Genomic DNA, 12,172 nt, shown 5'->3' with positions numbered 1-12,172 from the left:
TTTGACGTCATTCTCATCAGTGGTTCTTTTTATAGCGTTTTGAAACGTAAACTTTAATTATAATCACCCTGTATTTCCAGTGAATAAAATGTTCGATCAAGGCGGCTAATGTTAAAAAATGTAATAAAGGCTTCACTCATCAATGAGGGTTTACATTCCCATGAACTGAATGGTTCGGGAAAAGAAAACTCATGTGATTGGCATATAAAATGCAAATACGTACTGACTCATGCAAAATTTCGACCGTCTGTAATTGTGGCATATGTAGCTGCATAACCCTGAACTGAATTTCATAAAGCAAGGGGGAAAAAAGGAAAGAAATATTACAAATTGGATTTTTATATGAAAAGATTTGCTATAAAGCAAGATTTCAACAGACAATTATTAACTCGCGTAAAAGAAAGTAATTAAGCCTTTCAGTAAACCATTTTCAGATTACGGCAAGTGAAATTTATGAGCGTCTATGACAGAATAATTGCATGCTTCCGAGAATGTGTAGCGAAGTATCTTCTCTACAACTATATTTACAGCCACAATTATTAATACAAACAAAAGAGAAACCATATGCTCATGGTGTTTGAAATGATGCGTTTTCTAGTATGGGAATTTTAAAGAAACATGTACTAACCATATAGTTGAAATAGTGGTAGAGGGACTGCAACCCTGTTTTGGTGTAGGACAAGATAAAATTACGTGACTTCGGGAGATAATTTGTATTCGCTGTAACCGCATTCTCCATTATATTTCAATGGCAGATTATTTCCCGCTTTTAACTGTTAAATTTAAAAGCTTTTTTAAGCCGTGATTAACTCTTGCTGTGAAATTGGTTGCAAATAGGGATTGCAATACCGGGATACCGAATACCGGTATTTTGAGCCAATTGTACAATTTTGTAATACCGGTATTCACAAGTTTAAATACCGGTTTTTCGGTATTTACTAGAAATTTTTAAAATTGTCACCACTATATGTTCAGGGATCGCCAACATGACAAAATAGCATACGTTTTTGTTTTTATGTCTCTCTAACGGGCGAAATTAATTAGTTTATTAATGGCTTAATTAATTGCTTAAATCTAAAGTAGCGAAATATGGATTATCCCTGAAGAAAATATTGTATCCATAACGACTGATGGAGCAACAATTATGAAAAAAGTTGGAAAGTTGATTGGTGCAAATCAGCAGTTGTGCTATGCACGTGGAATTCAATTAGGAGTAATAGATGTATTATACCAAAAAAATAAAGAACAGAAGAATCCAAATAATGTGGATATAGAAACTTCGGATTCCAACTTTGAAGAGAGTAAGAGTGAGAGTGATATTGACAATGAAGATAATGACAATGTAATTGTTGAAGAAGATATTGCTAATGAGGATGAAATATTAACCTATAAAGAATTGCTTCCTATAATTTATAAAGTTCGAAAAATTGTTAAGATATATATTAAGATACATGTTCCTCTATAAAAAGGATATATTACTAAAATATATACTAACTGAAAATAAAACAGAATATATGTTAATATTAGATTCTAAAACACGTTGGAACAGTTTACTCCTAATGATGGAACGATTTTTGAAACTGAGAAATCCAATCCAAAAAGCAATAATCGATTTAAACCCGTAAATTAATTTTTCAGATAGTGAATTCGACTTAATATCCAGAACTATATAAGTTCTACTTCCAATAAAACTGACTATCGAGGCATTATGTCGGAGAGATTCTATTTTTTTAACAGCTAATGCAACAATAAATTTCATGTTGCAGTCACTGAAAGAACAGCACGCATCACTATCTAAAGAATTACATTGAAAAATCGCACAGAAGAAAAGCATACCGAAATAGAAAATGTCTTATGGTATTTAAATAATTATAATGATTTTAAAAATGAAAATGAAAAAGAAGAAAAGAAAATAACAAATTCAAATCTGATTAAGTTTAGAGTAAATTTTCTTAAAACTTTTTACCCACAAACCTATCCACATTCAGAATTCGGTTCAATTATCGAAGATTATGATGTCACTACTGTCGATAGTGAAAAGGAATTGTCTTTTGAACAAAAATTAGAATGAGCGATAAATTAAAAAAATTTCAACGAACCAAAATACAATACAGAAATCAGCTATATCCAAAACCATCCGACGAGAAATCGATTTATTTGAAGATGAGGGATTTAGAGGTAAATACTTGAAAAAAATATATCGCGCATTGCTAACAGTACCACCAGCTAGCGTAGATGCCGAAAGAGCATTTTCGACAGCTGGTCATTTTTACACAAAATTACTTTTCAGGCTTAATGACAGTACAATTGATGCATTATGTTTTTTAAGATCACATTTCAAAAATTTGTAATAGTACCACAGACTGAATAGTGATATTTACACTTTTTTTGTGATTTAAATAAATAAGATGTTCCTTTACTTTTTTGTGATTATATACTGTTATAATTTATAAGTTACAAATTATTTTTGTGATATTTACACTCTCTAACAAAACCAGCAAATAAAACAAAGAAACACCTGTGTTTTCTTTCTTTCTCTAAAATTTCTAATACCGGTATTAAAACCGGTATCCCGGTATTAAGATTTAAAAAATACCGAATACCGGTATTGTAATTTTGGTCCGGTATTGCAATCCCTAGTTGCAAAGCAAAATCTTCTAAGGATAGTCCTGTATCATTTCACAGCTACGTACAATAAACATATTCTATTTATATCCATTTTAACTAGGATAGTAACTAGTATTTCGTAACTAGGACCACTCAGTGATTTTGATGTTATAACTGAATAATATTTCATAGTTTGGCTTAGTTATTGTATTTAATTTAGTTAACTTGTTATTAAGCTTCATTTAAACTGATATAACTGTATTATATTTTGCTATTCACTTTATTTTAATCTCGAATGCGTTGCACGTGCTTGGCTGCAAGCTTCGCATGGTCTTTTTCTCGCCAATATAAACATTATTGACCGATTTATAATTGTATATTCATTTTAATGCAAATACATTTTCTTATTATTTCAAAATGTTGTTCCTTTTTTACCATAAATATTCGAATCGTATTATACAGTGAACGATATTAAATCATCATCGTGAATGAAATAGTGAAACTTAAATGTATGTTTCATTGAAAATGTTATATAGTAAAATTTTATAAATGTGCTATTAATAATTGCATGTTTTTATGAATTTTAATTAAGATCTATTAAGAAACTAGTGAATATTCTAAAGATAAGAAACTATTAAAGAAAGAAATTATGTCTTTACAGATAAAAATTTTGTCTGAATGTCAACATTTATAATAACTTGCGGTATGTACATACCCTAAAAATCACCGTTTTCGTAAAACTTCCGAATTTCTTTATTATTTTGTATTAAAATCAACACATTTAAGATCCCAGAAATGATTTACTTTTAATTCTGTAGCAGTTAGAAGCAATGTTACCGATAAAATTCAAAACCAGAAATGAAATATTTAAAACTGATTCTAACAAGGGGAAGGCACGAGGTTTAAAATGAAGTTCGAGAGAGGTTCTGTATAATGGTAGTATACATTTAGAATGAAAATATTAAGGTTGAATAGTCAGCCAATTTCGAAGAAATAACACTGAAACGTTCAAGATAGCTTATATATTAATAATGTGTTACCGTGAACAAGCACTCGAGTAGTATGTGGGTAGGGCTCTGACGTAGCATTCACGAGACCCGGGTTCGATCCTGGGATAATATTTTTTGTTTGTTTGTTTTCTTTCTAAATTATTTCAAAATAATTTAAAAGTTTACAAACAGTTTTAATTAATATCTTTTTTATTTTCTATGCAAAAATAAATATTTATTCTCCTAATTTTTGGATTATAATTTAATTTTTAGAAAGAAAAATAATTATAAATACGAATGTATTTTTTTAAATGTCCAGAAAAAGAAAGACTCAGTTCACTTTTATAATCTGTTTTTAAAAATGCTTTTTTATCTGTTTGAGATAATGATAGAAGTATTTGAATATGTAATGTTTTGATGTTTTTAGGCAAGTAAAAGAAATAAAATGTTTTCTTAAAGAAGAAAAATATTCACTGTTAATAATGCAAAAAAAAAAAAAAAAAAAGTAAACACTAAACATGATTTAAATCAACAAACTCAGCTATTGACGTTATGAAAAAATAAAAATTATTTTCGAAACCAGTTTGCTTAGTAGAATGATAATCTCAAAACGAGAAAAGAAAAAATAAATAAATAAACTTTTCAGGAAATGAAAATCGATCAGATTCAATGCCGAGAAGCAGAACATTGCGCGACAGATTTTGAGTATGTCAAGATTTGCGATATGTCTCCAAAAAAAGGTATTCTTACTCTCAGATTCTCCCTAAGTTACGTGACTCATGCTGGGTACACTGGTTTTGATAAAAAACGTACGACTAGCTCCCTCCATTTACATATTAGTTCTATGGTACTAACTCGTACAAAAGAGCAACCGTATGTCTGTGAGATGTGCAATAAAAGTTTTCTCAGCAGAGTAGCTTAAAGAGACAATTACGGATTCACACGAAAGAGAAACCGTATATTTGTGTTACATATTCTATCGCATTTTCAGACCCGAGCACCTTCAGGAAACATTTACAGACGCATACGAAAGAAAAACCGTATATTTGCGAAATGTGTTATATGATATTTTCTGACCGTAGCTATATAAAGAGACATTTGCAGTAGCATACGAAAGAGAAACCCTTTGTTTGTGATACCTGCCATGACACGTTTACTCGGAAAGAACATTTACTAACATTACTAGTAACATTACTAGTAAAGAGGCATTTATTGACTCACACAAATGAGAGACCGCATATTTGTGATACGTATTCTTAGGTAGTGGGACAGATCCATACAGGTCATAAACGTCCAATAAATCATGCTTAGCTCTTTGAGAAAAAGGGGGTAGGGAGTGATTAGTCTAGGTTTGCTAAAACATATCTGTTGGCAAGAGTATTTGACAAGAAAATGTATTGGTATTTTAACTAAATTTTGATGCTTAAATACAAGGAAAAAAACTTTTGTCTCTATGTGTATATGCTGGCTCTGTACAATCCAGGCCGTCTGCCTATCAAATTTGGCAAATATATACTTTGGAGGGCAGAAAAATAATTTTTAATTAGAATTTTAATTAATCAAAAATTAAGAGAAATATTGACTTTTTCCGTGATAACTTTCTAAAAATTTACAGTAAAAAATAGTTTTTACTTGCAAATCATATCAATTCTCTGCATTATTCATTCACAGTCAAAGTGTGCTAAATATAGTTATCAAATTAATATCAATAAACTTTAAAAGAAAATCTGAAATAGAAATTTCATTCTAAAAAATTACACCTGAACTTAACTATTACCAATACTAACGATTCCAATTGTTTTAAGATAAGTGGATAATTTAAATGTGCATTTCAGCTAATTAATAGAACACAAGTCAATAAGAGAATTTAACAGTTGATAAATTTCCTACTATTCGAAATTAAATCTGTTCAAAGCTTTTAATTTCTGGTAATCAAATAAATAATTCATATACACATGAAATAAATAATTTAAGAAGCCTGATATAGTTATAAAAATACATATTATCTTATATTTAAAAATCTAGTAATCTCGTTTATATGAAAACTTTATCTTTTCATACGTAAATATAAACGGACTATAAAACATAAAGCTATCTAAGATTTGTATTCTTTTAACAGAATAAAAATACGCAACTTAAAGACTGATAAACTAATAAAATTAATGTATTTTTTTATTTTAATATAATTTACGTTAGAGATAACATTATTTTTTTGTGTTAATATTTTTAAATGCACTGAATTGCATATTTCTTTCTCCCAAATATACTTGTGTTAAATTTAGTATCGCTATTAATGGTCTGTTTTAAGTAGACTGATAGACGCATATATATACATTAACTTTTATTCTTGGAAGAAAATCTTATTTTGGGAAGTAAAATTTTTAGATTAAAGTCTGAATTTTCTACACTTTAATTTTTAAATAATTTTAAAAGAAAAATTTGGAGATAACAGTCAAATTTAAAACGTACGCTTTCGTGTTAAAAATCCATTTGTGTGTATGCGTTCGTGCGTGTGCTCGCGCTCTTTACTGGAAGCCTGTTATTTAAATTACTAAAATTGTTTTTATTTTATTTTAAGAATTAAAATTCGAGATATTTTAATGTAACATTACAACTGAAAATGGTATAATAACACGTAAGAAAGCATTTTTTACTATTGTTTAAACTTATTCAGCATTTACTATTTATTTGATTTTTATAACATTGCAATGTATTAAATATTATTTAAAAATATTCTCAGTATGATTTGCTTTGTCCTTCACAACATTGTTACAAATTTAGGTAATTTTGAAACACTGCATTCTCTTGAATTTCCATTGATGCTGTAAATTTTGAAAGTAGAATACATAGGAAGCATATATAGGTCACTTATGGTAACTATTAATCGCTAAATGCATATGCAGGTCAGTTAACATGAGTATACTAGTTGGATGATGAAGTATTTAAATATGACGAGACAGATTAAATGACAAATCTTAACAAACTGATTGAATTAATTAATTTTGATTGCATTGATTAAATTAATTTTGGAACTTTAGTAATTTTCCTATTTATCACAAGTTATTCATTATACATTTTTATAATTCTAAGAAATTTGGAGCTTTTCAGTTTTAAAAAAAATGTCTCCTTCTTTTACAATATTATTTAGAGTGTAAGAAGTTGTCTTTTGTTTTTAATATTTTGCTTAAAGTTAATTTTGCATTTTAACTGTGCACTTTTTTCTGTATGTGAAATATTGGAATGGACTTCTTAGAAAGAGACTTGCGATTCCAGTTTTTCAATATTTGCTACTTAAAACTGCTGAATAAAAATTAAATTAAAATCGATAAAAAATTTGGAGTGTAAAAGGGTTTTTGAGATTTGCATTATTTTTGACCCCTGAAAGGTTTAAAACAACCCTTTATACTTCTGAAATTGGAAATAATTACTTTGCTAAAATTGCAAAATAATTAAAATAGCTGAAGAATATATACTACATACGAGTATATACTATACCACTCGTATATTATTGTAAAAGAACATTTTTTTTATTGTTTTATTTTTCAGCAGTAGGTTTGGGTTATGGTTTAATAAATAGTGCCTCTAGAAGAAAATTAAATTTGAACTCAGCTAACAGCTTCTACAGATTTTCGCAGATGCAAATCATCAATTAGCAAAATATTAATATACTTTTGTCTTAGTAGGCTGTGTTACGTAAGCATGTTGCCCCACCTCTCACTTGTAACGTCCTCTAGCGGTATATGTAAAAAAACATCAGTCTTTGTAACATCATCGACGTAGCAGCGCGCCGAAAGGCAAAGCTAAAAGAAACTCCTGAAAGCGGAGAAACAATAAAATCTTTAAAAAACTAAAAAAGGTCTGTCATCATTGTTGAACCTCTCCAGGCTGTTTCTTTTTATGTACTGTGTACTTTCAATATTTCATATAAAAAATGAAAAGTTACACAATGAACAAATATTTTATCCTTATTAGAGTACGGATTTTTAAAATATGCAACAACATTGAAATTAAATCTTCGCTAATAAATAAAAAAAGTTTAAATTTGTTTCATAAAAAAAAATCCAAAGTGGAAAGTATTCAGATTGTATTAAAACGGATGAAATTGTATTAAAGAACATACCATTAAGTATTGAATATTTCTTTGTTGTTCATGTAAACTTTCGTCAGATCTGACACTTCTAGACAATATTTAAATTGTTGTAACCTATTCTAGAACTTATCCTTATTAGGAACACAACCGACTTGTAAAGGCCCTTGATTAACAGTTTTATGGTCAGTACTTAAAAGTCATACGACCTTTACTACGATGCAAACGAGGAAAGCGAAATGGCGGACAATGCAGCATATTCATAAAAACTACGAAAGGCAGATTGTACACCAAACATCCCAATCAAGACGAAGGCTTCTTTCTTCGCATCTTTTAATAAATGCGGTCAGTCCATTATCTTTCCAGAAACTGAGAATATCAATGGCGTTACAATCCCAGTTTCCGCAGTACTCTGAATTTACTGGAAAACGACCGGCAATGGGATATAGGCATTGTTGACCTGTGCAATATGTCAGAAACAAAACAAATTCATTCATTGTTTGCAATTATACTGACCGCCTATACATCCTCATCTCACACAGAGTGAGGGAGAAACAAGAATTTTTATCCCTTCGCTCGGAGTTTCAGTGCCAAAGTCTCAGCAATTGTTTAGAGTGCGTTTTAAAAATAATTAAGAAAGAAAAGGAGGATTTCAATTAAGAAATAAGAAAAAGTTCTAGGATAAAATAATAGGAGTTAATTTAAGATAAATATAAGGAAATTAAGATTTAAATTAGATTTAAGAGATATCAGTACATATATAATTTGTGCAAGAATTTTGAAATCTAAACTATAAAAATCTGAGTCTAAAAAAATCAAAATTATTCACATCAATCAGAAATCAACTATTTCAAACTATTTAGTATATATAATCACCTATTTTCATATTTGGAGCGAAAACAGCAGTGAGTCAAAACACTTTACTTCAGAGAAGACCACATATAACTGTCCATGTCTAAAATAGAACTGTTCAGAATTAAATAAATTTTTGCAAAACTATCCTTGAACTTTATCAATTGCATTACTAAGGAAACTGCTTTTGTTAGAATTTGAATGGCTTATTGCTGTCTGAAGTAATAAGAGATATTTGTGGTAGAAAATATATTTTGCTCCTTGCAGACTCTGTTGTAATTTGGCAATAATTAAGCAAGTTCCACTGAACAAACCTTTTATTGGAGTTAAATTAAGGAAAAAAGATTTTATCTTTTTTTTTTAGCAAACTTTTCTTTTTGCTTTGAAATACACGCCCAAATATATGAAGAATATTTGAAAGTCCCAATATCTCTCCGTATCATTAATTCAAAATACAGTGCCCGAAAAAATTATAAGGACACGCGAAAAATCGCCAAATCTAGAAGCCTTGTTTACAGAATCGTATGCAAATTTTTTTAGCAAAAATAGAACTAAAACTAAAATATTTTATGCGTAAAGTAATTAAAATTTTCAATTTTAAATCTGCTAAAATTTAAATTTTGATTTTTAAACCTAAATGAAAACGGAAAAAAGTATAAGGACATTGCTTTTTCTCCAGTAATTATTTAAAAAATTGCATATTTGAAAGCATAAAATGACAATTCCGAGTTAAACGATTCATTTGCAAAAAGAATTTCCCACTCGGCGACTTTCAGTGTGAATTTTTAAACGATGCCTAAAGGAACTCAACTTTCTGACTCCGAAAAAGGAAAAATTGTTGCTTTTCGAGAATGTGGATGTTAAATTTCAAAAAGAATCAAGAGATCTAAAACGGTGGTTTAAAATTTTCTAAAAAATCCTGGGATGTATGGTATGAAAAAGCGAACTGGGAGACCAGAAATTCTCACTCGTCGACAAAAAAGAATGATTGTAAGGAGAGCTTGCGAGAAAAGAGAAACTGCAAATGAAGTTAGACAAAATTTGAGTTTACCATGCTCAACAAGGACTGTTCAAAATGTTTTGAGTAAACATCCTCAAGTTTCTTATGGGAAATTAGTGTCACGCCCCCCTCTTACAAATCATCATAAGAAAAGAAGAGTTTACTTTGCCAAAAAATACATTTCTCTTGGTCAAAAGTGGGCTGATGTAATTTTTTTGGACGAAAAAAAGTTCAATCTTGATGGACCTGATGGTTTTCGTTATTTTTGGTATGATCTGCGAAAGACCAAGGAAGTGTTTTCCAGGCGTCAATATGGTGGTGGCTCGGTTATAGTATGGGGCACTTTTGCGGCAAATGGAACCACTCCAATTGTATTTATCAACCGTAAAATGAATTCGGACAGGTATGTTGATATGTTAGGAGAAAGTTTGTTACCTGAAGCGCCACTAATTACTTCAGGGGACTATATTTTTCAGTAGGATAATGCTTCGATACACGTTTCTACGAGTGCAAAACACTGGTTTGAAGCTAATTCTGTAAGTTTACTTGATTGGCCGGCGAGAAGTCCCGATCTTAATCCAATCGAAAACTTATGGGGACTTCTAGCCCGAGAAATTTATAAAAACAGCACACAGTATCAATGTACACAAGATCTTGTCGTCGCTGTCAAAGACGCTTGGGAAAAAATATCGGTGGACATTTTAAAAGATCTTTCAGGATCTATGACCTCTCGGCTTATTCAAGTGATTGAAAAAAAAGGTAGTTTTCTTGATTATTGAAACATTTTTTAAGTATTTTACAACATGTCCTTATAATTTTTTCCGTATTTCCTTTAATGTTAAATTTTGTAAAATCAATATTTCGAAGCTAAATTATGTTTTTTATGTGGTATAAGTGTTATCACAAAGTTATGCAGCAGAAGTAAGAAATATAAAAAGTTCATTTAGGTGAAATGGAAATAAAGCATATTTTCATGCAATTACATGTTGTCCTTATACTTTTTTCGCGCACTGTATGCCGAATACAATTCTGAAACGAAAATCCATAAACTATAAAAGTTTAAAATGGTAAAATTATATCCCAGACATAAGCGATTCAAATGAGTTAAAATGCTATGGAAAAGATTAATTGGATTATTTAGATATATGATTCAGTTAAGTAATAATTACTAACCAACAATAGAATTTAGCAGCTAATTCTAATTAAAAGACAAATACATCCATAAGATTTAGAATTTCCCGTAAGCAAATAAATAATTAATATATACATAAAATAAATCATTTATTATAATAGACACACAGACACAGCCCACCGATTATGTCATTAGCTTATTAATATTTCAGATGTCTGTGGCTGATATTGCTTCAACATTTCAGGACTTTGCATCAGCAAGACCGATTTTTTTTTCACGTTATGCCCATTTCTGTTTGTCTCTTCAGGGATATGTGTTGTTTAACATATGGGGAGTACGCAGGTATTCATCTTGCATACGGATTTTGAAGCGATAACTCTATGGAAACCGAGGAAAAGTATCGTCTGCGTTATCCAATCGTCGTACACGTAACTCTGCTATATTTGCCGCTGTTCACCAGAGGCTAAGAGAGGCTGGTTCGTTTAGTAATACGTTTGAAAAAAGTAAGAATCGCCGATTCCTCACTGTTGAGGAAAGTGTACTCGACGTTTTCGATGAAAATCCAAGTGTGATTTCACTTGCACGAAAACGACACTTGTTAATGAAGTTGGAACTTCACAAAGTACAGTGATGAAAATTTTGCACAAAAACGAATAAGACCCATAACATTTTACACAGGTGTAAGAATTACTTAGCTGACTTCCAAAGGTGGGTAACATTTTACAACTAGCAACTGCAAAGAGATATCGAAGAGAGGCATTTTCTGAGAATGACACTGTGGACAGATGTGTCACTTTTTACTCGAGATGGCATATTCAGTAAGCAAAATTAGCATCATTACCCGCAAAACAATCCACACGTAGTACGAAACTCTTCGGTTCATACACGATTCAGCTTAAAAGTGTGGCTTGGAATGATCGGCGATTGCTTAATTGGTCCACATGCTTTCCAGGGTCATTTGACAAGCAATGCGTATTTGTAATTCTTTTAACGTTATTTACCAGGATTACTTGATTTCATTCCTGCACCCAAACAATGGCAAAGCATTCTCCAACAAGATGGAATCCTAGCACATTTTTCAAGAGCAGTTCAGGATTTTCTAAATAAGCATTTTCCACAATGGATTGGCCGTAGGGAGGGGGAAGATCTTTGGCCACCTAGATGGCCAGATTTGATTTCAATGGATTTCTCTGTTTGGGACTTTATCAAGCAAGAAGTTTACCACACAGAAGTTGTCAGTTGAGGACATAGGAAGTCACCTCGATGAGGAGATATTATAATTTAAGGGTGAGCTATTATTTAAAAAAAAAAAAAAAGCTGTTAAATCCCTTTGGAAAAAGAGCAAGAGCATGCATTAGAAACCAATTTCAGCAGCAGCTTTAAATTCATTACATTAAGTTCAACATCTTTTTTGTATTTTTGAATACTTCTTTTTGAAAAGTCATGCTACTTTTTTCCTATTGTATTTTCCTTGTCATTCTTAACAAAAAGCGTAATTTTTCTTT

Source organism: Argiope bruennichi, chromosome 7 (genome assembly GCF_947563725.1).
Source record: "Argiope bruennichi chromosome 7, qqArgBrue1.1, whole genome shotgun sequence".
NCBI lineage: Eukaryota > Metazoa > Arthropoda > Arachnida > Araneae > Araneidae > Argiope > Argiope bruennichi.
Note: the sequence above shows the minus strand (reverse complement) of the source record.